The 26,884-nt window shown below is 31.5% G+C and overlaps 1 non-coding gene and 2 pseudogenes across 2 annotated transcripts; 2 read left to right on the plus strand and 1 right to left on the minus strand.

Moving 5' to 3' along the window:
* Positions 1-5,095: 5,095 nt before the first annotated feature.
* LOC143575473 (CASP-like protein 1 pseudogene) lies at positions 5,096-6,069 on the minus strand (annotated as a pseudogene). Its single transcript, XR_013142763.1, has 3 exons — positions 5,774-6,069; positions 5,458-5,597; positions 5,096-5,324 (listed from the first exon to the last, which is right to left on the minus strand). The product of XR_013142763.1 is annotated as a CASP-like protein 1 pseudogene (transcript).
* Positions 6,070-12,542: 6,473 nt separating this feature from the next.
* Positions 12,543-14,794, plus strand: LOC143575474 (protein JASON-like; annotated as a pseudogene).
* Positions 14,795-20,581: 5,787 nt separating this feature from the next.
* On the plus strand, positions 20,582-20,683 carry LOC143575482 (U6 spliceosomal RNA). The gene has a single exon (XR_013142765.1). It is a non-coding gene; the product is annotated as a U6 spliceosomal RNA (small nuclear RNA).
* Positions 20,684-26,884: the final 6,201 nt, after the last annotated feature.

Raw genomic sequence — 26,884 nt, forward strand, 5'->3', positions numbered from 1 at the left:
CTATACTCAATTTACTATCCTACTAAGTTTCATGCAAAACCGACTTCGTTTACCCGTCCTTTTCACAAACCGAACACTACTTGTTTTATCCGAAACGAACAACTAACCCGATTATTATCAAGTTCATTACTTTATCAATAATCATGACCCGATCTATCATCCTACCAATTTTCATGTAAATCGGTTCATGAAAAGTAAGCCTTTTTAACAAAAACGTATCTTTGAGGTTTTGTTTGAAATCACTCGAGAGGCTCAAAACCATATCAAACGAACTCCGATTTGAGTGATTCAAGCGGCCACGGAACCGTCTTGTCCCGATATACAAACCCATCAGCTCACCTTCTCCGCAAACAGCTGCTACAGTCGCCGGAATCTTCATTCTTGAGCTGCTACGGTTTTGCTGATAAAAACCGGACTTCCCAATCTCTGATCGAAGATCTAATGGGTGGAAATCTTCATTTATATACCATGAACACTCTAAAAAATTTTAGACCGATCGACGGCTAGATCTCCGGGAATCTTTGTGTCTTTGTGGGAGGTTTTTCTCAAAAACGGGAATGAAGAAGTGTGTGTTTTTTATGGTGTAGGCTATGGTGTAGAGATATATAAAATGGAAAGGTTTAGGGTTTTAAGGGGTATTTATACTCCCTTAAGCCCATGGACCTTAGGCTCATCTTTCCTTTTTGGTCCATAATTAATTATATCTAATTAGCATGCTTATCCTTCCATCTTTATTATTTTACTATTTTTTTTCTATTAACTCAAGTAAACTTTTCTATCTTAAATAAATATTAAATAATATATTAATTATTTATTTTAGAAATTTTAGGATGTTACATTGGTCAAATTCTACTTAAAAGTTTTCTTCAAAAGTCTCTTGTATTAAGTGAAGTTCTTCAGGTGTTTTAAAATTTTATATTATCTATATATTATTTCCTATTAATATTTAATGTATTTTATTAATATAATTGTCAATTAAGTATTATTTTTTATTTGGTTAGTTTCTTCATATGGTAACCATTATTAGATTAAAAATGTCAACATTTTAGTTCATGTAAATCATGCAAATGAAATTACCTTTAATTCAATTTATGACAATTGATTTTTGTTTAAAAATATTTAAGTTAATTAATTAATTTACAATTTGATTTCTATATACTTAATTGTGGAATTCAAACTAATTGCTTAATTGTGGAAGTCAAATTAAATTATTAACACTTTCCAAAACACCGGGGTAATTATGGAAGTCAAATTAAATTATTTAAACTCAAATTTATTTTAATTCACACTAATATTATTGTTACAAAGATATATGTATTTTAAAAATGATTTCAAATATTGTGATTACTAACTATCATTTGACCATAAAAATGATATCAACTTCAAAACCATTTATACTTTTTATATTTGTAAATTCGTTTAAATTTAAGTTTTGCAATATATATTGACCACTAATTAATTTATTAGTTATGATGTTTCTTTAAAATCAATTTTGGAGGGCATATATGACACAATTAGATGTTTTACTTTTCAATTATTTTTAAAACAGATTTTTCAAACGTTTACGTATTACATATAATAATTTGTCACTTTTATTATATTTTTCATTCGTAGAGAAAGTTTATGTCTCAAATTTCTATGGGTCAGTTGCCAGTCGTGTGTTTATCAACGACTATTTGTTTGAAATTGAAGATTACAAAAACGGGTATCATAAAAAACTATGATACTCATATATATATATATATATAGGATTTGGTTTATTTCGGAAGTGTTTTTATTGCGAGAAGCGCGAGAAATAAAACCAACCAATCATAAATTTTCTTTTGTTATATGATTTATTATTTTTAATCATAAAGTTAGTTTAGTACAAATGGATTTTCTTATTTTTGGTAACTAATTATTCCTCGAAAAGAGTTACATACTTATTGTTTTTATTTTTTTTAATATAAGTTATAATTTTTGTTCCCCGTTCCAGTTTATTTTAATTCTGAATTTCTAACAATTTTTCATTATGTTTTCTTATAATAATAAATAATCTTATATTTTTCTTTATTATGAATTTAATCCAATTTTTATTATAAATTATACGTCATTCAAAATCCCATAACATCTTCCACAAACAAATCTATATTATATAATTCTACTTTTAATTTCAATTTTCTATATAAATAAAACCGAAAATGATCTAAACAAGCTAAAACTTGTAATATCCCCATAAATAAAGCTAATTTACCAGTTGTGTACAAAAAATCATCAAAACAAAATAAAATTTAAAACAACAAAATGGACTGTCATTTCATCTCCGTTTTACACTTGTATTTTAATGGACTCCATTTAGACTCTCACACACCTTTCATATTTAAACTTAAACAATGCATAACTCCTACATTTTTACATATTATGATACCAAATAACGAATATGATATAGTGCATTTCAACATTATATACTACATAACAATACACACTAATAACTTATATAAATATTTTACACATCAAACAAATATATACACATCAAACACGTTTATTAAGCAATAAAATATGTTTTTTTGCAAGTTATATATGAATTTTTAATGCAAAAATTAAGTGTAGTTTATTTGCTTTTATCAATCTTTTGTGTGTAGGCATATATGAGTTATGTGTAGATGAATATTACTTACGTGTAGGTGTGTAGACAAATATGAGTTATGTGTAGATGAATATTACTTACGTGTAGGTGTGTAGACAAATATGAGTTATGTGTAGGCAAATATTAGTTATGTGTTGGTGAATATAAAAAAAACTAACAACCCGTACACAATAAAATAAGATTTCTGTGTAGGTCATATGTAGAATTTTAAGTGTATTTTATAATAATGTAGGATGTCATTTTTGTCATGTAGATTATTAAGATCTAGTGTAGATCATATGTAGGATGTTAAGTTCTATTTGTAGGTTATTATTCTCTAGGTTCTATATGTATGTTACTATTTTTTATGTGTCTGGTTGATATGTAGGATGTGTTAATTTATGTGTAGGTTATGGTGTTCTATATGTAGATTTGATGTGTAGTTTGTAACATGTTTGTTGTAATGGATGTATTAATTCAAGTGTTGGATTTACCAGTTTATTTGTAGGATAAATTAGTTTATTTGTAGGATACAATATTAAAATTCTACATATTATATGTAGGATAAATTAGTTCATGTGTAGGATAAATTCTACATGTAGGAAGTAAATTTTTTATGATTTTAGTATATAAAATATATATAATTTAAAAGTGTATCTTGCGTTGTTTAATGCCTAGTATGTCACATATACTTAATGTGTAGGATGACTCTTTTTATATGGTTCACAAAATAAATGTTTTATAATTATTTAATGACAATTTAATTACTAAAGGTAATTTATGAAGACATTTAATTTGGCTTGCACAAAATACAACTCTACCCTTTTTAATTAAAATAGTGTTATAATAAAGTCTTGGTAATTACTAAGTTGCCACTATTATTGAACACCATTGATGTACATAATCAATGGTTTAGATTAACTTATCGCATTTCTTGCTGTAACTTTACTTCTCGCATGAACCATCCCCTATATATATATATATATATATATATATATATATATATATATGGTGGTGTTAAAATAAAAGTAGAGTATGTCTAAAAAGTAACCTGGTGCGTTAGATATGTTGATTTGATGGTGGATATGGAAAGTGTATTTATTATGCGGTGTGTTTTATTTTAGCTGTGGTGTGTTTATTGTGCAGTGTGTTTTATTAGATATAGTGATGAAAACACACATTTTAAGAAAAATCTACTTCTTATTAGATTTAATAAAACACACCGTACAATAAGCACACCGCACAAGTCACAACAAACACTATATATATATATCTATATATATATATATATATATATATTGTTTATATTTGTTGTCAAATTAGTTATGCAAATGAAAAATTTGTCATGTGCAGCTTGTTTGGATTGCTAAACGACAATGACATTCACGTTCGGAGGCCAGTCACTCCAAAATGTGTATAAGACAATACATTTTTATGTTGATTTCATTAAAGTATTATGTTTTAATTAACATGCGCTATTTATACTCATGGTATAATTTATAAACATGATTTAAACTTTCATTTTTCTCCGATTGTCTTTGTATGTTTTTATAGTTGAGTTAAAATAACAATTTAATATCTCATACTTTATGTAAAAGTATCCTTTTTTTTATATAATATCACATTTGTATTTTACTAAATTTATAATATATACATGTTAGTATGCTTTATATTTTCATAAATATGACGTTTTAAATATGTTTCATCTGAGTGTAACACGGGCACTATCCTAGTTTAAATATAAAGATATGAATGTCCTAAATAAATAGATATGAAGGCCCAACGGAATATATATGAAGGACGTCAGAATAGATGTTGGTCGACGGAGTAGATATAAAGGCCCGACGGAATAGATATATACGCCCGATAGAATATATCCGTTGGTCAACCTTTTATTAAACAATTGGACATATCGTTTAAAGGTTGACCAACAGTTTAATAAACGACTGGCACCATAATTAAACGATCAGTTTTTTTATAACGGTCGGGCCCGTCGTTTAAGTGTACGCGTGTCTAGATGTGGTTAGTTCAAAAACACAAAAGCGTCATATAAATTTATCAGGTGTTAGTTTTAATTTGGTGGATCCTACAATTACCATTAAGAAAGTGACCATTTATGGTATTTTTAGTTTAGGAGGGCTAGTCAAGTAATTTGCTTGGTAAAGTGGTCATTTTTATCATTATCCCTTTTTTAATTCGCTTAGGTCCCAAAAAACGTCGAGCCGCCACTGATTTTGCGTAATTCTGAATCTGTTAGTCATTCACTATCCATCCTCCATGTTTTTTGTGTGAACTATTTTTCCGTCTATTTGTTGGTTAATATTTATATACATTTATACAAGTTTTATTTTTTTAATTATCATATAGTTTGAGTGTGAACTTTTGGGTTTTATTTTTATGTGGTTTTAAGAAACCTTAAGAAATCACAAAAGGTGAAGGGAAGTAACTCAAAACTAATACACATTGGAAACATATTGCTTATCAACCAAACTAACTCCTTGAAATTTTCTTCGAAAGCGCAAAAACGGAGACGCAGACGAGCAATAGAAGTGCTATGGAGGGCAAGAGTGACACTGTAATAGAGCCTGCAATATGTCCACAAAAGGAACCGTAAACATTGCAAATCTTGTTCCATCTCGTATGCTTGTTTCCTTTGAAACCTATGTATCCTACTCCTCCTGCTGCACCTGTTGCAGAAGCCATGATACCTAACAGCAGTTGTACCATTCACATTATTATAAATTAGTTCATTCTTATATAAGAACTACCACAAACTCGTGAAGCTAAACGTTAAACATTTCATCCATTGAATCGCTTTTAAAGAAATAAATTCTACAATTCGAAAACTTACAGCGTCAAGTATCACAAAATGAAATATCATCTTTGTGGACCCTTTTGTGATCAATTGATCATCTTCACCAACGCTAAGACCGATAACAAACCAGTGATGATGCTGTAGAAGCAAGCAACTGAGAGTGCTGCCACATAGTATCTGCGTCATAATACACATTAATATCGGACATCAGTCTCAAATAGTGCATATTAGTATATTACACATATATGATATGATACAATCCAAAAAACTGGACTAAAGATCCACAAGACACACTACTAGAAAACTGGGTAATTTGCTACGTACTTTTGCGTACCAAAACTTAGGCTACTTACATTAAAGCAGGGGACTGGTTGAACTTCGCAACCATGGGTACCGCAAAGCCTGGGGCGACTGGTATCAACTTGGTTTGTTTAGAAGTAACCATGATAATGAGTGCAACGAAAGCCGTTGCAAAGAGCATGGCCCTCAATACCACATCAATAACCACATGGTTCTTGGCCGAACCAGTACCTGTACCGGTACTAAATTTGTGCGCTGGTGCTGGTGACTCCACCGATATGGTGGAATGTGATGGATTAATGGATGACATACTCACCGGAATGTATAAAAGCTGAATTTTGTGTTTTCGAAATTTGCAGGTGGTTTAATTTATGTGACACCATCTATATTTATACAAGAATTGATGAACTTGTTAGTCATGATTACTAATTAGATTTTTTTTGGCCATTTTGTCAGATTCGATAGACATCCAAATTATTGTATTTGACTACCTAACTAACAACAGTTTGATTTTCTCAAACGGTAATTTTATCAGAATTTGCCTCATCCTGTTTTAATTTTTATTTAATATTTTTAGAAAATATATATATCAAGAATACATTTAGCTTTCTCGTCTGTTCACAAATGTCTCCTTTAGACCTTCAAAATTTTGTATTATAGATATTATTTTGATACTTCAAAAATCTACATCTACACCAGAGGAACCTAGGATAATTTTTTCTATGCACGGGTCACTTTTTTCAGGCCAGGTGTAGTCGGAACATAATAAAATGCAATATCATAATGAAAATACACAAGTATATAAAACACACAATAAAATTATGATGTCACTAGAAATAACAAATACATCACATATTTCTAGAGTTGTATGAGTTTTCATCATTTGAGAGAAACTGTAGTTTCTTGTTAATCTTACACCCAAAACATGTTTCAAACTGCAAACCTGTTAATACGCTATTTGCATCAAACCACAGGGATCATACGTGTAGTTAACTCTTTCTTTTTCATTTCATTTATAGGGTAAAAAAAAAGACCACTTAAGAGGTCCTTGGCCAGTTGGCTTATATATGGCTATACGGTATGTTTTAGCCACGCAACTATTGAGTCTACTGTAATAAAATCGATTTTGGTCATCTAGCAATAACACGTGGTTGAAAATTTGATTATGGTCCCAAGAGTGTTATTGAATTGTATTTGTATTTATATTTATACTGGGTTACAAACCCGTGTATTACACGGGTTTAGAAAATTAAATCTTATAAATTATCTTATTATATTATTATGGTTTTCAAGTTATAATAATCATGTATAAAAAAACACATCAAAACTCTTAAAAAAGTTAAAGAGCTAAGAAATGTAAACAAACTGCTTCTAAATATATTGTTCTGTTAGTTTCAACATACCTTGCTACCGAACTAACAGTTGCAAGAGTTTCTATCAGTAAAAAAATTACCAGAGGATTCAAATTGAGGGTTTAATGATATTAAATTATTAACCATCCAGAACTAACAAAAAATAAACTTTCTAACTCATTCCTTAGGTTATAAAATTAGAAGCAAAGAAAGTGCAATGCTAATAAAGTTATATGCATTTTATCATAATTTTTTTCGGTTTCAAACATGTCATCTTATTAAAATTTTTAATTTTAGATGATCTTGACACACTTTACTCAACTCCAACGACGTACAAGAAACTAAACAGTTATAATGAGTTTTATATTTTTGTGTAAAGGTAAAAAAAAGTGTAAGAAAATCATGTTCCGAACCAAAAGTAATATTTCTCCCGTCCCATTAAAAGTGTCTATGTTTCTTTTTTTAGTTTGTCACATTACAATTGTCCACTTTCAAAATTTATTAGCCAATTTTTAAGTTTATCCTTAAATGCACACAACTAACAATAATAAACAATATTGATAAACCCAATTTCCAAGGGCATTATTGTCATCTGGTAAGCAAAAAAAGTAATCATTCAATCTACCTTGAACTTTGTGTTTTTCAAACCATGACACTTTTAAGGGGACGGAGGAAGTATTTTTCTTAAAATAATCAGTTTTGACTTTAACTTGTACCGACCAAACCGGTTCTTATGCGTCGCCCCTACTGGCACGGTCTGCCCATTTTGCCAGCTATAAGAGAACACAAGTAGCAAATTTAACCCGTTTACTTAAAGGGTCGAATACAAGTTGAATTTGCCCGAAATGTTCCAAGTCATACTAAAAGTGAGAATGTTTCAAGTGGAAATTGTTGTGACCCATTATATAAATCAGAGTAAAAAAAAACTTTTTACCCTTGCAAATGTTTTATTTACAACAAATAAGTATCACACTACAAAAAAAACCATCATTCCTCCCGTGTATCAAACAATTTTGAGATTCTTGTATAGAATATTGAATACAAACAAATCATAATAGTAAACAACCAACTTAAAAGAAACATATTAGTATTTCAAACACTCTGCTCAAGATCTTACTTCTTACAATGATTTTGTATAAAATCGGTTTGCAACACCCATAATTACAACCAATTTCCTATCATTTATAATAAACAAATATCCTTTATGGCCTTAACTTGCAAGATTTGAAAAAAAAATGAGTGTTCTGCCGATAATATACAACACAATGCCATCACCACGGGGACACTCTCCCAATATGATATGAATTTTACTTAATGGATATAAACATATCATCAAGGAAACAAAACACACCATGACACCACTGTATTGTAGGGATCAAAACAACTCATATTATATATCAATCTGGCCTAAAACTCTAATTGATGCAAGTTTGTGACAATAATTAAGTACAATAAATTTCACTATTAGTTAATATGTGACAAACAAAAATGCACATAATTATTAAATCTGAAAGAAAGAGTACTGCTATGCACCATCATCAATCTACTATTATCCTTGAGTGTTGAACTATGTCAATTTATCAAAAGTTATCAATACATATAAGAAGGTTATTTATAAATAATTAATAGTAAAAAAATATCAAATGAGATGAACCATTTTCGTATTGTTCAAAGTAAAGGCGAATCAGGGCACTTTCTGAATCGGTCACTAATAAACTAAAAAATACAACACAAATTTACACACACCAAAATGAATTTCAAAAGTTCTACATATTTTTTTTATTTCTAACCTTGTTATTTTGTATACTACTATAAAATTATATAGATAAATCACTAATATGGAATGTTTAAAATATTCATTAATTGTTTTAATTAGATAGTTATAACTTATGACTTTCAAAGTGGAATAATAACTATGTCACTTGACAAAAAATGAGACAATTAGGTACTATGTGACACAACAATGATTTTTGTTTATTATAATAATAGATGATGTATTTTATTGATTTGTTGCTTATTATTATAGCTTATAAGATATGTCGTGACTCTGATATTACATTTTGTTCATGTAGCAAAATTTCCGTATTTTGATACACATTTCAAATTTCTGACTTTTCAATTTTGTCACATATTTAAATAGTTCATATTTTTTTTACATTCAAACTAGCGCGTTCAACTTAAAACTTTTGATAAATGTTATAGAATTAGTGAATTTTATCGAAACAAATTTGGGATATAAAACTGATATTAACGCTGCTAAACCAAGTGTTTTATGTGTTTCTTTAAAGTCACCTAAAACATTTTTATTTCTATAAAATCACTTAACTTTTATCGATTGTTTCAATGCTATGAAAGTTATTAAAAAGATATCAAAACTTTAAAAATAAATCATCCATATGAAATATACATGAATCCTAGTTACTAGTCACAAACTACTTTCTTAAATTAATTTGAAGAGTGAAGTAGTAATAAAAAACTTAGTAAATAATAAACAAACTAGTGAATTTGTGTAGTTAAAATAAAAAAATAACCAATAAAAATAGTAACTATGGTTTACGATTCATAAGTATTCCATTTATATCACTTAATTAAAAAAAATTCAAACAGAATAATATTCATTACTAAAGTTTACAATATTGGAACAAAGTTTATTGGAACAAAGTTTAATGTAAAGAAAATAATAATAAAACTCTGACTAACTTTTATCAAGAAACTTATTAAACTTGTTTACCAACGATAGAGGTAAAAAAAAAAATCTCGAACCCGAAAAAAAACTCGAAACTGGTTTTTTTATATTCGGGTTTTTACTACCCGTACACGACCCTACTTATAGGGTACGGATTGATTATGCATTTCAATACCAAAACCGGTATTCGGAACTGGATCCGATTTATACCTGCTAATTCAGAAAACCGAAACTGGATTTTTCCAATACCCGGGAACGGGTATTTCAAATACCTTAAATCACCTTAAAAATACCACAACAATACCCAAAAAAAAGTGCAGCCTCTTAAAAAACCTAATCTATACATGAAAAATACCCAGAAATAACCCGAATATAAGGTTTTTCAATACCCGAAAATAAGGTAATCAAACACCCGGTTTCCAATACTTGGTCATACCCGAACTGAAAACCCGATTTGTACACCTCTACCAAGTACCAAGTACCAACCATTAAAGTTGTAAACAAATTATATATAAAAAAACAAGCCCAGGCTCAGGCCCAAGCCCAGGCCTATTAAATAATATCAGAAATGGTAATATAACCGAAAGGTCAAAAAAGTTTGAAAGCATCCATGGACACAACTCAAATCGCTTATTCCCTCCTTCTCGGTCCGTTATAATTTCATTTCTGTTTTCCCCCTTTTTATTTCCAAAAATATTTAAACCCAACGTTCGCTAATTCACTTATTAATTCATTTCATTTCAAATCAAAATATCTAATTCTCTCTCTCTCTCTCTCTCTCGAGATGTTAACCTCACGCTATTCTTCTCAATTTGCAGACTTCATTCGCCGAGCCATGCGTTGCTTCACCTGCTGTTTCCGAACCGGAGATGATCACCGTGCTCAGAGTAATCGGTTTTCGCAACCGAGTACTGCCGTTCTTAAGGTTAGGGTTTGGAATTTACTAGTTGAGGTGTTAGGTGTTGAATTGATGATGATATTGAATTATTATTATTGTTGTTTTGATGTTTAGGAGGATAAGGATTCGCGTGATAGCTGTTGCGTGTGGTCTCTACTAGCTCCTGAAGGTAGTTGATTACTTGTGTGTGTTATGTTTCGTGTTATCGGTGTGGTTTGAAGTGGATTTTGTTAGATCTGTAGTTTAAGTTAGCTTGATGTTTGATTTAAGTGTTGATGTGTTAGTGTAGTAAGCTATTGGTTATTGCAGGTAATTGATCGATTACTTGTGTGTGTTATGTTTCGTGTTATCGGTGTGTTTTGAAGTGGATTTTGTTAGATCTGTTGTTTAAACTAGTGTGATGTTTGATTTAAGTGTTGATGTTATAATGCGGTACAGTGTGGTGTGTTATAGGTTGTTGTAGGTCAAAATTGATGTTATGGTTTTGTTTATTAGTTATTGTAGATCAAAATTGATGTTCCAGTTTGATTTATCGGTTATTTTAGGTCAAAATTGATGTTAAGGATTTTGAATGATTGGTTATTGTAGGTCAAAGTTGATGTTACGGTTTTTGATTTATTGGTTATTTTCGGTCAAAGTTGATGTAGGTTTTGATTTGTCAGTTAGTGTAGGTCAAAGTTGATGTTACGGTTATGATTTATCGTATTTTAGGTCCAAATTTATGTTACAGTTTTGATTTATTGGTTATTGTAGGTCAAAGTTGATGTTACTGTTATGATTTAGCGTATTTTAGGTCCAAATTTATGTTACAGTTTTGATTTATTGGTTATTGTAGGTAAAAATTGATGTTACAGTTTTTGATTTATCAGTTATTGTAGGTCAAAGTTGATGTTACGTTGGTTGTTGTAGGTCAAAATTGATGTTATGGTTTTGATTTATATGTTAAGATGAATATGGAATTTGAATGCATTGTGGCTGTGAGAAATTTGCATTTGCTTGTTTATTTTGTGTTTTGATGGAGTGGTTGTGCTGTTCAGATGAAGATGAGGATCTCTCACAATGTGAGGAAGGGAGGTATGATGGTACAGATTCTTCATACTCGGATGAGGAGTTGCGGGCTGAGGTAATAGTTTATTTGATGATTTTAGATTTAGATTTCCTAACTGTAAAATGATGGTACATATTGAAAGAGCACCGTTAGTGCAGCTGCCATTGTTACAACATCATAAGTTTTTCATTTTGTGAAAAAGTTATATTCTGATACTTTGTTGGTTGATTTTGAGACTAGAAGCTTGGATCTGTCTTCATATGCTAAGTCTACTACTTCTGTTTGTATATGTATAATTGTATACATTAAAATCAGATGAAATACACAAATTCTATGCTAATGCAATGTAACATTGGAGACTTGCAGTCTCAACTCTGACCATATCACTAATTACTATTGGACAATGGTGCAATTGTCATTGTTGCTATTTCACTAGTTTCTGTAGCTAATATGTACTTTGTAAATGCTTGTGATTAGAGTTTGGAAAATTATATACATCTTTAATTAGTAATTTAAATGTCTGTTTTACTTAAAAATATCCAGAATGGTTTCCTTAAGATTTTTTAAAATTAGTTAAGTTTCAGAGCGTATGCGATATAGAAAACTGTACAACACAATAGTTGGCCTTTTAACTTTTCTTGTTCAGTTTTTGAAGTATTCAGTCTTCAACTTTAATTGTTTTAATATTCGGTTGTTAATCCATGAAGCTCACAGCCTCTATATCTCACTTTTGATCTTAGCTTTGAAAGTTGAAACACACAATTATTTGTCATTTATTTTTTACATTAACATTTATATGCAAACAATAATACAAAAGCGAAGCAAAATAGATAGAGGGATGTTGAGTAGTAAGTTCAAAAAACAACTGAATGTGGCAAAGGTTGAATCTGAGTTGCTCATATGGTTTATTGTGTAACTTGGCTTTAAAAGCTAGACTTCAGAACTAAGTTATAACCTCTACAGGCAAAATTTCTCAAAGCTTGTGGTACTTTACCTCAAACTCCAGCTGAAATCCGAAAAACCAAGAAATCACAAGATTCACAACCTCATAACGAAGATACAGAATCAACATTCAGTTCAAATATTCCGAGCACTGGTATTGAAGACACATTACAGAAGCATCCTGATCAGTTACAGTCTCCAATCACAGTTTTTCAGAAATGGAATAATGGATCAGATTCTATATCTGATTCATCAAACAGGTAATTAACTCATCCTTCACCAAATGCTCAAAATTTAATTTCATTTCTTGTTTTTATTATACTCATAAATCAAACATTAACAGCACCTCTGCTGAAAGCTATGTGATTGGACCGGCTGCAAGCACAAAGTACAAAAACAAATCTGTACACTTTGAATTCCAAAGTGATTCATCAAAAAACTCATCACCTAACACCATTTATCCACCCGTGAAGCCAATCGAATCACCATTTGATCACACCATTTCAAAGCCGACGCCATACCCGACACCTCTAAAACTGACCGATGATATGCAGTCACCTGGCACGGTTTTCCTATTATGTGGCAAGAATAGATCTCAGTATCTGAACTCGGGTTTAAGCGCTAGAAACTTTATGCAGCTGAATACACCAATAGAAGAAGAATGTGTTGAAGAAAGCCCCCAATCAGAATTAAAGTTACAAGAAAGTTCAAACAAAAAGGAGTTAAATCTGTGTCCTACTTTGTCATCATGGCTACCACCAAAGTCAAACAATGATGAAGCCTGCATTGATTCGAATTTGTCTGGTCAAACTCCTGGGGATAGGGTTATACTTGGTGTGTAACTCTGACTGGAATGCTGATGAAACACCCAAATGGGTAGATGTCAATGGGATCCCTAATACAACTTATAAGTATAGTGAGGTTAGTTTTGTTCATCTTCTTAATCTATTATTTAGTTTGTAAATTTCACAAATCATAATTTTGTGACTTTAATTACGTTTATGTTTGTAGGATCAGAAGGTTAAGTGGCATGCCACACCATTTGAAGAAAGATTAGAAAAGGCATTATTGGAGGAAAAATCCGTCCCCAAGATGTAAGTCCCCACTGTATTTTTTTTGTAGAAGAAGTTTTGCAAAACTAGTTTTTTTTCTTGTAAAACTGATGGGTTCTCAGTGGATACCAATGACAGGGGTCGTTTGAGTTGGTTTTGGGCTCAAACTGAACCAAAAACCGAAAATTTGGTTTTGAGTTTTAGAAAACCTTTCGGTTTTGGTTTTTCGGTTTGGTTATGTTTTGTTCCTTTCGATCTTGCCATTTGTGGTTGCAAAATTTTGGTCAAATTTTTTTTTTCCAAAATAATGAATTTGGGTTTAAATATTTTTGTTAATTAAGCTAATTGATTATTATGCAGTTGGGCTAAAAATTTTGGGTAACGCTGTTTATTAAATTCTTACAAATTACTTACATATTCAATAAAAAAATAAAAATCCATAAATTCAATTCGGTTTGATTTTAAACGCACTGGAAGTTCGGTTTTTACAAAAACATAGTATCAAACTGTTGGTTTTTGCTTGGGTTCGTTATCTTGGTTCTGTGTTTTTTCAAATATTATAAATTACTAGAGAAACTAGATTTTATGTTACATGACTATGGTAAAGAAGTAAGAAACTAAAATTGATGTCATCAACCGTGAATTCAACTTTCAGTTTCCCGCTTCTACATTGCATTATTATTAACTGTGAACCCGTCATTTTTACTAGACAAAAAAACTATTAGTTTTACAAACAATTCAAGTCATACTTTGTGCTTTGTGTGGCTTATTTTGGCTTGTTGACTTTGATAAAAATATAGATTATTGTCTAAAATTCTAATATTTACATAACTGTTTAGGTGGTTGAACACTAGAAGGTAACTTATTTGGATAATTGGATACTTATAATTTATTTTATGATCTTGGTTAACAGGACGCGACTTGGAGGGACATCATGTGTCGAATTTTGATGAGATAGAAGAACACGAGAACGCTGGATTTTATATCCAACCTTTGAGGTTATAAAATTTGCTGCTTGCTTTGATCTTATAACTTGTAAAGATTGAAGTGGGCGAGAACTTTAAGAAATCATAAATAGTATGAATGTTTACACAATCACATGTGAATGAACTTTCTACACTAAAACTTTGAGGATATGGACGAGGATATAGGCTATGGGTGCATATAAATTGTTAAAACCACCTAAACCGAAGCAAGTCGGCTTATGCGGTTCGGTTTTGGCGGTTTGGAACTTGGAAGTTCCATGTTGGAACCTGCTGTTTTAGTTTTATTGTTTGTTTACATTTTGTTTCTCAAATATGCAGTCATGTAAATATTATGTTAATCCATATTAATGGATATCAACATTGTTTTAAAATTTATTCAGTTAATGATTTTGAAAAGATAAACAATTCAAACAAAACTGAACTGTCAAATTGCTAAGGTCTGGGTGAGATTGAACCCAAATGATATAAATAACGGAACCTAAAACCAAATCACTATAAACCAATTTATCTCAAACTAGACCAATAGGCGAAAATCATACACGGACTATGTTTTACTTTGAAAAATATAGACATAAAGCAACGTGGATTCAAGTTTGATAAATACAAAACCATAGAAATGGTTGAATTAGATAACAAACAATGCAACCCCTTTCTGATGAAAACAGATTAGGGTTCGTCTTTAGCGGTTATCTTTGAACAACTTTGTATAATGTTGGGTTAGGAATGTTGCATACCGTTTAATGTTGTGCCTAACATAAATTCAAATGGATTTGTGTTTATGTTTAGATTTTAAAGAAAATTTTGAAGAGTTCTGTTTTGGTTTGAGAAAGTTAATAAGTTTGGAGTTTGTTTTAGAAAACAAATCATCATCATCATCATCGTACTCAGTATATCCAACCAATAGCAAAGCTATGTTAGGGTCTGAGGAGGGTAAGATGTAGACAGCCTTACCTCTACCCCATAGGGATAGAGAGGCTGCTTCCGGTGAGACCCCCGGCTCGATAGTAGTTTTGCATCAAGCCTTGGACATAAAGCACATAGCACTCAATCATTGGGATACCGGCTGATTGGTGCATGTACCCTCGTCTTTCGGCTATCAACGCCACCACATGATGCCTGATTAACCTTCCGCCACTTTTAACGTTATTTTCACGAGATTAGTAAAATAACGTCAAAATTAGTGCAATTTCACTTTTGCCCACCCGAGGGTTTACACATATATACATAATATGCGCGCACCTCAAGCAGGGCGTAGTTTTAGAAAACAAATGTATGTTATTATTGGAGTTTGATGTATACTTTGTAAAGAATTCTATGTAGATTTGCGCATGCTTGAAATTGGACGCAGCATACAAAAGGTTAAAAGATTTTCTTTTATGCATAAAATGGTGCTATGATGCATTATTCCAATTAACAGTGTATTAAACCCTATTTAAATGCCATTTAAAGATGATATTGCAAGAGTCACATGTATAGAATATTGATATTTTAATGTAATTGATGAAAAAATGATAATTACATGCCTTGTTTGACCATATTGATATTTTAATGTAATTGATGAAAAAATGATAATTACATGCCTTGTTTGACCATATTGCAACTTTAGTTTACAAGTTTCAAAAAGTACACATTTAGGCTAAATATTTGTCCGAATGTAACACCATTGGTCCTTAAATGATAGGTGCTAGCTTGGTATGTTAAGTGGGTGTGAAATGACAAATATATCTCTAAAGTAAGGTGAAAATCTTAAATTTTATTCTCCAAAATTTTAAGAATGGTTCGAAATACGAAATAGGTTGTGTCTTTGTCTTCCAAACGACAAGTTTAGAATTAAACTTGTCAGTCACTAGCTTTCAAAAAGAGGGAATGATTGTTTATCATTATGAAGTCGCATGTCATTCATCGTAAAACAGGAAAGACATTAATGCAATAGACCTAACTATTCGTGAATCTGTCCCAAAAGAAATGCCCAAGTTTCTTACCAAATTCTCAAGTTTAGAGCCTTTGAAGGTTAGTCCAAATGTTGATGGCTTTTCTCCTAGCATGGTGGAAAACAAGATTAACTAATTTTTTTATGATAAAATATTTTTATTAGCATATGTGTTGGAATTTTGTATATTAGCATAGTAGTCAGGTTTGAAAGTGTACTAATTAAGTCACTCAAACTAAAAAGTGTTATAATTAAGTACCTCAACTTTTATATTTTATTAAATTTATAGGTTTTAAAATGTTATTTTAGCATGTTATTTTTTTCATTGAAGAATTCTTTTTATCATTTTTTTTATGTTAATCTGGAATGTTGACGTGGATTTTATTTTTAACATAATTAAAAGAAGTTAAAATTTGAATATAGTTACATATATTGCAAATCCCGACCCTCACATCCAGAGCCGTCTTCAAAAATTGATAAAAATCTTTAGGCCATAGGCGAAAAAAAGTTGAACCTTACATAAAATGGTTTTATTTTATTTAAACAATTTAATATTTAAATGAGTTTATTTAGTTATGATTTGGGTTTGTAAATTTTTAAATGAGTTTACTTGGTTATAATTTGGGTTTTTTTACTTGTGTAAAATACTTTTTGTATAAAAATAGGCTTAAACATGTCTTAAGTAAAACTAGCTAGAAACCCACAATCTGTTGGTTGAGAGTCATGCCCCTTTGTCAATTGCCACTAGACCAAGCTAGTTGTTGTGTAATTGAGTTTAAATATTAAATATATATATTGTTTTCCATAAAAATACATATAATTGTTTTTAAAAAATATATATATTTATAGCGGGGTGTCAGGCTGGGGTATGTCGACCACCCTCCTTAAGAACTGCCCGGCTCCTATTCTCATGCATTGTTTTTTTGACGGACAAAAAATCCTAAGTAACCCGATTTAAGGAAAAATGCATGGTTGACAATTATAACCCTTTTGAAAAGTGGCACAAAACACAAAATCTAACATAATTACCATCACACTTTCAAGCAGACGAAAGGTACCTAGGGTTTTTCTTTTTCATGCACAACTTGGCAACCTATTAGGTGTATTAGGTTACATGTATATGCTTTGATTCTTCTTAGTTTTTGTTTCGATCTAGTATAGCGAATAGCTTATCGTTATAACTCAACAAGTTTTATATATTTACCTAGCTCTCAAAAGTTCTTAGGGTTTGATCTGTATCAACGTTGCAATGTCTGCATCCGATGCTGAAGACATGGTGGTTTTTGAGGAATGGATGACATATCGCGATATAAGTTACGAAACCGAAGCTTTGAAGCTCAAGAGATTCTAAACGTTTAAAGCCAGTCTCCGTGAAGCAGAGGAAGCCTTTCCGCTAACAAAGGAACCAATGTGGGTGCATTTGAACAAATTTTCAGACTTGACCGATGAGGAGTTCCGCGCAGACTACCTATCATGGAGACATGAATCCGACTACGAAGACGAAAAGAATGGGGTGCGTGCGTGTAAGTTCACTCTCTCTTTACCCGTTATTAATTAATTAACTAACTAGTGATTCAATAATCTCATATTACCTTTCTTTTTTTCTTTATTTTTTAATAATAAATGTTAGGGTACATTGATGAACGTTTTGCCACCGACTCGGATGAGGATATGGCTTTTAAAGGTTTCAATGAGGAGAAAGAAGAGGGGTCGACGGTTGGTACTCTTAAACGCAAAGGCCTGTGCTCTTGTAAGTCTTTGATTCACTAATCATCGATTCGACCATCATATGTAACTTTCTTTGCCAATAATAACAGAAAATGGTATTATTAGGTGATGAAAAAGATACCAAAGATCAGGTGAATGCTACTGTCAAACGCCAAAGACCATGCTCTTGTAAGTTCCTCTTTACTCATCATATGTATCTTTTCTTTGTAAATAATAAATATATGTTAGGTATGACTACCGCTGCTGATGAAAAAGATATGGAACCCGAAAACAAAGAATCATAGGAAGTGCGGGTGCATGTCGGTTTTCTAAGTGACTTCATATTACATTTTAAGCTACTTTTACTTTTAATCTGACTCAAAATTTTATGGTTCCATGGTGTTAAAAAGTTGTTTTTGACGAATATGTGTTTTGTTAATGCTTGTGATGAGACGTGTCTAGCCGATTATACACGTCGTAACTAGTAATTTAGATGTCTGTTTTACAAGAGTTCAGAATGGACTTATGTTTTTTCAATTAATCAAGTTTCAGAGAGTATTAGAGGAAAATTGTGGTACTGTTAGCCTTTAAACTTGTTTTGTTCAGTAGTTCAAGTCTTCATTCTTCAAATTTTATCTTTTTAATGTTCAAAGCCTCTTTCTCACACTTTTGACCTCAGCTTTGAAGTTGAAATACACTATTCAAATGCACACAACACCACAAAAGCAAAGCAAAATCTATATAGGGATATTGAGTAGTAAGTTCAAAAGATAACTGAATGTTTGATTGTTGCAAGGTCTGATATTACTTTTAAACAAGATCAAACAAAGGTTGAATTTGAGCTGCTCATATGATTTATTTTGTCACGTGTCTTTTAAAATCAAAATTTCCGAATTAAAGTGTAACTTAAACAGGAAAAATTGCTCAGAGCTTGTGGAACTTTACCTCAAAACTCTAGTTGAAATCCGGAGAAATGTGAAAAAATCAAAAGGATTCACCACCTAATGGTGATACAGAAATCACATTTAATTCAAGGCCTGCAAGCAATGGTATTGAAGACACATTACAGAAGAAAGCTGATCAGTTACAGCCTCCAATCACAGTACTTCAAGAAATTTGGTTAATATTGTGTAAAGTTTCCCAGTAATAATAATAATAATAATAATAACTAGTGTTATGCCGGCGCGCTGTGCTGGGCAAACTTGGACGGTGGTAAAACTCAAGTGTTGTCAGTCTCGGGCGTTGAGTCGATATATATACATGAATTCGGTCGATTTTGGTTATGTGCATTATGGGGTAACGTCGGTCGGTAAAACTCGGGCTTCGTAAAACCCGAGTGTTGTAGATCCTGGGCGTTGAGGCGGTGAGTCTAAACAAATTTGGTTGGTTTCTGTCATGTATAAGAACCCAGATAGCAAACCACATTATGTATAAGAACATCCCCACACAACCAACGGGTCAGAAGTCAAGTGTTTTTCTAAGTGAAAACTGTCTATTATATACCAAACCAAAGTTCATAAAAAATAGCAACTTTGTGGCACCGACATCCTCTTTTATACTATACTATGTAACAACCCGTCACGTTGCGGTGGTGCAATGACGCGAATTCGGTTTGTGTTGATTAAGTTCGTAACAGTACAATAATAAACCCAAAAAAGTAAATAAATACACAAAATAATAATGACAGTTGCATAACTTATGGTAAAACTCGCACAATGCGGCTGCAAGTTGACAAAAAATTTAAGCTCTATCGAATTACGACACCTATTTAAAAAAAACATAAACAAACATATTTAAAACACATAAAAAAAGTATAAACAAAAACTAATTAATCCAAAAGAAGATAAATAAACCAAAAAAATCCAAAAGAAGAAAAATAAACCAAAAAATCTAGGTTATGGAGGGGACTCATCATGGACAAACAACATGCCCACCAAAGTATTAAGCAAATCACCTTTAACCATCCCACCACATGAGTACATTGGTTTTTATATGAGATCTTTTACATAAAACCCCAAAAAAAGGTTTTTAAAATAGCTTTGTGGCACCAAAATTTGCTTTTTATCTAATAATAATAATAATAATAATAATAATAATAATAATAATAATAATAATAATAATTTTCTCAATGTGCATATCTTAGAGCATCATCGTGCACACCTCTGTTTTTGTGTCACAGAGTCAACTCAGTAAGCCACATAAGATTACCAAAGTTCTTCAAATGTATAAACGTCCTATATATTCTAATTGTTCAACCATTGTCCCTTCGTGGACACCCGATAAAATTAGAACGATACAAAGAAGATTAGCAAGACCCCTACGCAAAGATAACACACGAAAAAAAGTTGTTCAACTATTACAACATCCTAAACTAAGGATATCACTAAACTTACATGCGTAAATAATAAGTAAGATAAATTTAGTTACCAAGATCTTCAACTACAAATAAGAGGGTTGTTCATAGACTGACGACTACAAGCGTTAGCCATGAAAGCGTAATCCAATATTGATAAAAGTTTGTGAAAAAATAACCTCACTCCTGAAACTTTACGACTAAACACTAATAAGACTCCAGTTATATGACCCACCAGCCCTAGCAAAAATATTTAAATGTATACCAAAAATTAACTCAAATAATTTAATTTTACAGCACAACTAGTTAAAGTTGACTTATGCCAAATCCACTAGCTGGGGCTAAAACATTTCTAATACCGTGTGTAGTGGATAGAGCCCCTATGGGGGCGTTATGCATCATGTGACGTCACGTCATTATAGGGGGCTTTATGGCTAAAATGAGTGTACTGGATGGAGTCTCAACAATCATTACCTTTATTATTTTATTTATAGAAAAAAATAACAAATAAAAAATCACCAATCAAAACCAACCCTTCCCCCCACCCGACTCTATGTGGGAAGCGCCCCCACTACATGGCGCCCATAGCGCCCCGGGGGCGGTGTTCCCGCCGCCATGTGGCGCCGTGGGGGTGGGACGCGCCCCACTACAGATGGTCTAAGTTCCAAGTCTTGGTAGCGTTGACTTCAAGTTGTCAGGTCTTGCACAATTGCGTTTGAGTGGAGATGTGTCAGGTAAAGGCTCGACTTGGGTTTCGTGCGTCGAATCAAATGGATTGGATAATATAGGTTCAATGAAAGTGTGAGTAGGGTGGATGCAGAGGGGAGCGTTGGATTAGTGGCCGGCGTAATCTCTGGCGAGAAATCCAAACTATTTGCAAGGAGGCCGTGAATGGGAATAAAGAAAGGCGTTAACCAAGTATGGTTTATGTTACGGGTGTTTCTTGGGTAGTTTTATTGGGTTTCTGGTTAATTGGGTTGGGATATTCAGGTTTAAGCTTAAAGAAAATTAACCCGAGAACCGCCCAAATAAGATCGGGTCTCAGGCTGAACAAGTCGGGTAGAACAAGTATAAAAGAAAAGTAATTCGACTTCAACAAGATCAAAATAAATAAGACCATATTCCAAACCTTCATAAAACTGGAATCAAGTTTAACGTAAATCCGATATTCAACTATACAAAAATCCAAAACCTTTATCTTATCTTGCTTTACTAATAAAAGAAAATGTTGAGGCTTAATTGTCAAGGCTACATTCATTTATCCTAGTCATTAATGGATCATTGGTCAAAAACATTTTGCCAATTGGATTATAACATAGTTAAGTGAATTTTATTCATTATTCAAAGGTGTGTAAATGCCACCTTTTTAATTACTCTTCAAGAAACGTTGACGTTAAATATAATCAGTTATTGGGTTGGTGATGATTTTTAAATATTGAAGATTTATATTGTCTAACGGCATTATGCTCTAGATTATTTTATATATACACATTGATCATCATCTTTTAAATATTGTTACTTGGGAAATTACATTAAGTTCATATTTTCCATCATATGTCGCACACATGGTACAATATGAAAAATATATATTTCATATGTCGTAAAACATGAAAGAAAAATATAATTACTTTGTACAATACATAATTTACATATTAAATGAGTCTTTAAAATGATGATTTAAACATTTGAAAATACTTCTTTATATAAGACATTTATATCAAATGTTGCGTTTAAGGTGAAGACACCTATCGGACTTGCAATCCTATTATCAAATCATGTTTGTCACGTTTCAGACTACAATTTGTATCATATGTTTCGTTCTGATTTGACTTAAGACAAAGATCGAATACATATGGGTCATTTTAAAATTTTGTGAATTTGGTTCAGGTCAAAACTACTTTAATAAAAATTGATTTAGCTACGAGTTGTTTTATAAATTTGTTACGAGTCAAAATAGTTCGAGTCGGAATGACAAACTGAAAGAAAGGTCCGAATGGTTTAACCCGTTGGTTTAGATTTTGACTCAACACAAGTATCGGATCTGAATGGATAATTTTAAAAACTATAATTTTGGTTCATGTCAAAACAACACTAATAGAACTTGATACGGGTCGTAACAAGCTGTTATCAAAATTGGTAATGGTAATATTTGTTTGAGTAAAAAAATAAGATAGATTTTAAAAATGATTGGACCATTTTAACACACTTAATATCTGTGATGTAAATAATTGGGCATTTAGAATTTGAGAAAAATAAACGATATAAAACATTTTGAATTAAAATGAGCTTTAAACAAGTTTAATACTATTTTATCCTATTATAAATAGTAACTTGCTATAACATTCTTCTCAATTTCTCTTTTTATACTTTAATTGTAGTATTTATTACATATTAGCACTATCCTTTTCTTTTATATGTTTATTTTAAGGTATACAATTTGGGGTGGAAAATTGTCTCAAAGGTCTATGGAGGACTTTGCATTTATAGTAGCTCGGTTTTATCATCGTCAAGGAAGCTTTTAGATTTATTATATGATATGCAAAGCTGCACACGATTTCAATCATGTGAAGTATTTTGAGAATCACAATTGAAATAACATACCTTATTTATTTCATTTATTTTTTTTAACTTTAGTTTTGTTTATTTCTTTCAAATAACGGACTTTGTTTATTTTATCATTTAAGAAATCCCATGTAATACACGGGTTAAAAGGCTAATAAAACTATAATCAAATTGCTTAAGAAAACCTTCATAATTCCAAAACTATTAGAAATAAGATGTTTAAACTTAAAACAACAATAAATAAGATGATAAGAACTTCTAAATAGTCTTCCATCTTCATGGGTGAATGAACGATACGCATGCTACACTAATAACTACATGTTAAATTGAAGAATGATTATGCACATGATGCGACGGTTGATAGCCCTATAAGAAAACGACCAGGATTTCAAGTCTCACCGATAACCAAAAAAAAAAATGGGGTTTCAAGTTGTGTCATGGTTCTCTCACCTATAATGGATTTTTTTTTAAATGAGATGATTGAATTTGTTAGTGGCTGGTCAATGATTTGAATAATTAAAAATAATACCCTCATGCATATTTTGTTAATTAGTAAAATCACGTGAAATGCACTTTACTATGGGCATATATTTATAAGGGTAATTTACTTTTTTTACCATTAAAATTGATTATTTTTATTACAAATACTTATTAAGAAGGGTATTCATACAAAAAACAATGTACAATAAAACCTAATATATCCCGTAATAACAAAACTATTTGTAGGCTCTGAGAAGGATAGAATGTAATTAAACTTTACCTTTACCCCTGATAATAGAGAGGTTGCTTCTAGAAAGATATTCGACTCAAAACATGCAATAGACAATACATAACATAAGGCGTGTTTGTGTATGTATAGACAACTACCAATAATCCATAGGTGGTGAAAGACTGTCTATATGGTAAATGCAGACAGATATAACATTAGAATCAACCTATAAACATAGATACAAAAAGACTATCACTCGTAAATTTCACATAATTATGGGTTTCGAGTAGAATTGTTAATTTTAGAATTAGTTGGATTAAATGTTGAAATACCCACCATTTGTTATGTAATTTTGATTTCCCGGTAAAATTACTTTTAATCGATGACTTTTAATAATATAATTCTTTTTGGCTTGTAAAAAGAAAAAAACATGTAGGCAAAACTAGGTCCCTACGACCTGCCTAAAAATGTATTTGTATACTTTCTTAAATGGACCAAGACCTGCTCGAGTGTCCGATCAAAATTAAAGAGAAAATTTGTATTTTTCCCTTAGTCATAAACGCATGAGCGTTTTGAACACACTGAAAAATGTTTTAAATCCATCCTTGTATGTCCTTAGTTATAACCAAATTTTATAACATCATGCAAAAGGTATTTAGATGATTTTGTTTATCAAAAGATTGCAACTTATTTTTATATGGTAGTATAATAATAATGAAAAGCTCTAATACTTAAAAGTTACGGTAGCACCAAACATGTCCGATTCATCATGATCAACGGTTGTTAGCAAAAAGCATATCAAACGTCATGCATTTTAAAGAATTGGGGTGAGAGTTGCGTTTAATCTTAAAGGTGAGTTTAATCTAAAAGGTGACGAACGATGATCCAAACTACTCAACATCCTCTTTATTCGATCATATCTAATTGATGCTAACTAATTGTAATTAATATAGCCATATTTTCGCCATCAAGTTAGACAAAATGATAAAACCAGTAGGACACCTCTTGTCATATATATGGGTTTTATGACAAGTCATGTGGGTTTTATGAGACTGGGTCACTAGCACAGATCTTGTCAGGTGATATGCTCAATCAAACACTATATGTTTTTAATAAGAGTAAATTATGGTTACGTACGTATGTTGGAGGTTTAAAGGTTCTTTTGCAGTTTCAATATTTGGAACAAAGTAAGAACTTTTTAAAAGATTATACAAGTACTTATAGAATGATTCATATAATTGCTTGGATCATTGTTTTAGGGGTACCTTAAAAGATTTGGGACCTAAATGTATTCTCTCTTATATGCAATAATAAGTTGGCTATGGTTTTGATGTGGTATCATTCTTCTGATGAAGACACGTCTAGCACGGGAGGTTATGTTGGAGAATGGTCCAAAGAGAACACGCTTAACTTGTACAACATTCTAACTAGGGGTGGCAATCTTGACCCATGGGTTGAATGAGTTGTATCAAAATGCATAAGATGAGTCAGAATGGGTCAAACTAAAAAAAATGATTGAAACGGGTCAAAACAGGTTGACATTTCTCGGTTTTTTTATGGAAGGAGAAAAACGGAAGAAACTTTTTGGTATTTTTACCTTTTAAGGTTTTGATTTATATTTCGAGTTATAATTTTTTAATTATTTTTTTTTGAATTTTTTGGTGAAAGGTTTTGAAATGGGTTTTGAAATCTCAACCCATTTTGACCCATTTCAAAACCCCTCACCAAAAATTCAAAAAAAAATAATAATAACTCGAAATATAAATCAAAAACTTAAAAAGTAAAAATACAAAAAATATTTCTTCGTTTTTCTCGTTCCATAAAGAGAGAGAGAGAGAGAGAGAGAGAGAGAGAGAGAGAGAGAAATGTCAACCCGTTTTGACCCGTTTCAATCATTTTCTTTTTTATAGTTTGACCGATTTTGACCTATCTTATACATTTGATACAACTCATTCAACCCATGGGTCAAGATTGCCACCCCTAATTCTAACATGTTTCCACTTGGCATCGGTTTAAAGATGTGTAGGAAAAAGAAAGCTTATGTTTGGTGTTTGTACGTGTAGAGGATTTTGTCATTGCTAGCTTGGCTAGTACTCTAAGTTGTGAATTGGCTTCGATTTCATTTATGATTCATGGCTTGCTTGAATATGAATTTGGTATGGCAATGGAACCCAATTATTGATGGTTTCGGACACAAATTAAACATGGAAAGCGAATGTCATTCTTTCAAGGGCGGGGTAGGTTAATATGAATCAAATCAATTCTTGGAAGCTTACCCTACTATTTCTTAATGTTTTTGGTGCCAAAATGAGTAATTGCGCGCTTTTCTTAAAAATATAGAAATAATTTTCTATGGAGCCTTTTGCCCTGAAAATATATTGGGTGCATTTGTCTAAGGTAATGAAACCAAAAGATTATGGAGGTTTAGGGATGAGTAACTTGGGTTTGATGAATTTGGCATTGCTAGCAAAACGGATATGGAGGGTAAATGTTAAGTTGCCATTCCATAAAAAATTGGGATTACCGTAAGGTGGAAAAGTAATGATCAGTAACGGGTACGAGGTCCAAAATTGCCAAGGTTGTGGATATAATGAAAGGTTTTGGGTTTGATATTGAAAGACCCTATAAGGCTATGTGTAGTAAAGGGACAACAAATTGAGTGAACTGCGACACATGGCGGCGTCCAGTCAGCAAAGGGTGAAATTTGTTTTTGGGGTGTAATGGTGTTGTAGGCTAATATATATATATATATATATATATATATATATATACATGATTGATTTCTTTTGAGAACCGCTTTGAGTATTAAGAACTCGAAAGAACTCAGCGTAACAATTTTTTTTTTTTTGAATTTTTTTACACATGTGTAATACACAAGTGTAAGTAATGTACAAAAAATTACAGTATTTTTTTACGCACCGAATCGACTTATTACACAT

The sequence above is a fragment of the Bidens hawaiensis genome, unplaced genomic scaffold (genome assembly GCF_021521415.1).
Source record: "Bidens hawaiensis isolate Kalapana, Puna unplaced genomic scaffold, B.hawaiensis_p1.1 tig00027524_1, whole genome shotgun sequence".
In the NCBI taxonomy this organism is placed as follows: Eukaryota; Viridiplantae; Streptophyta; class Magnoliopsida; order Asterales; family Asteraceae; genus Bidens; species Bidens hawaiensis.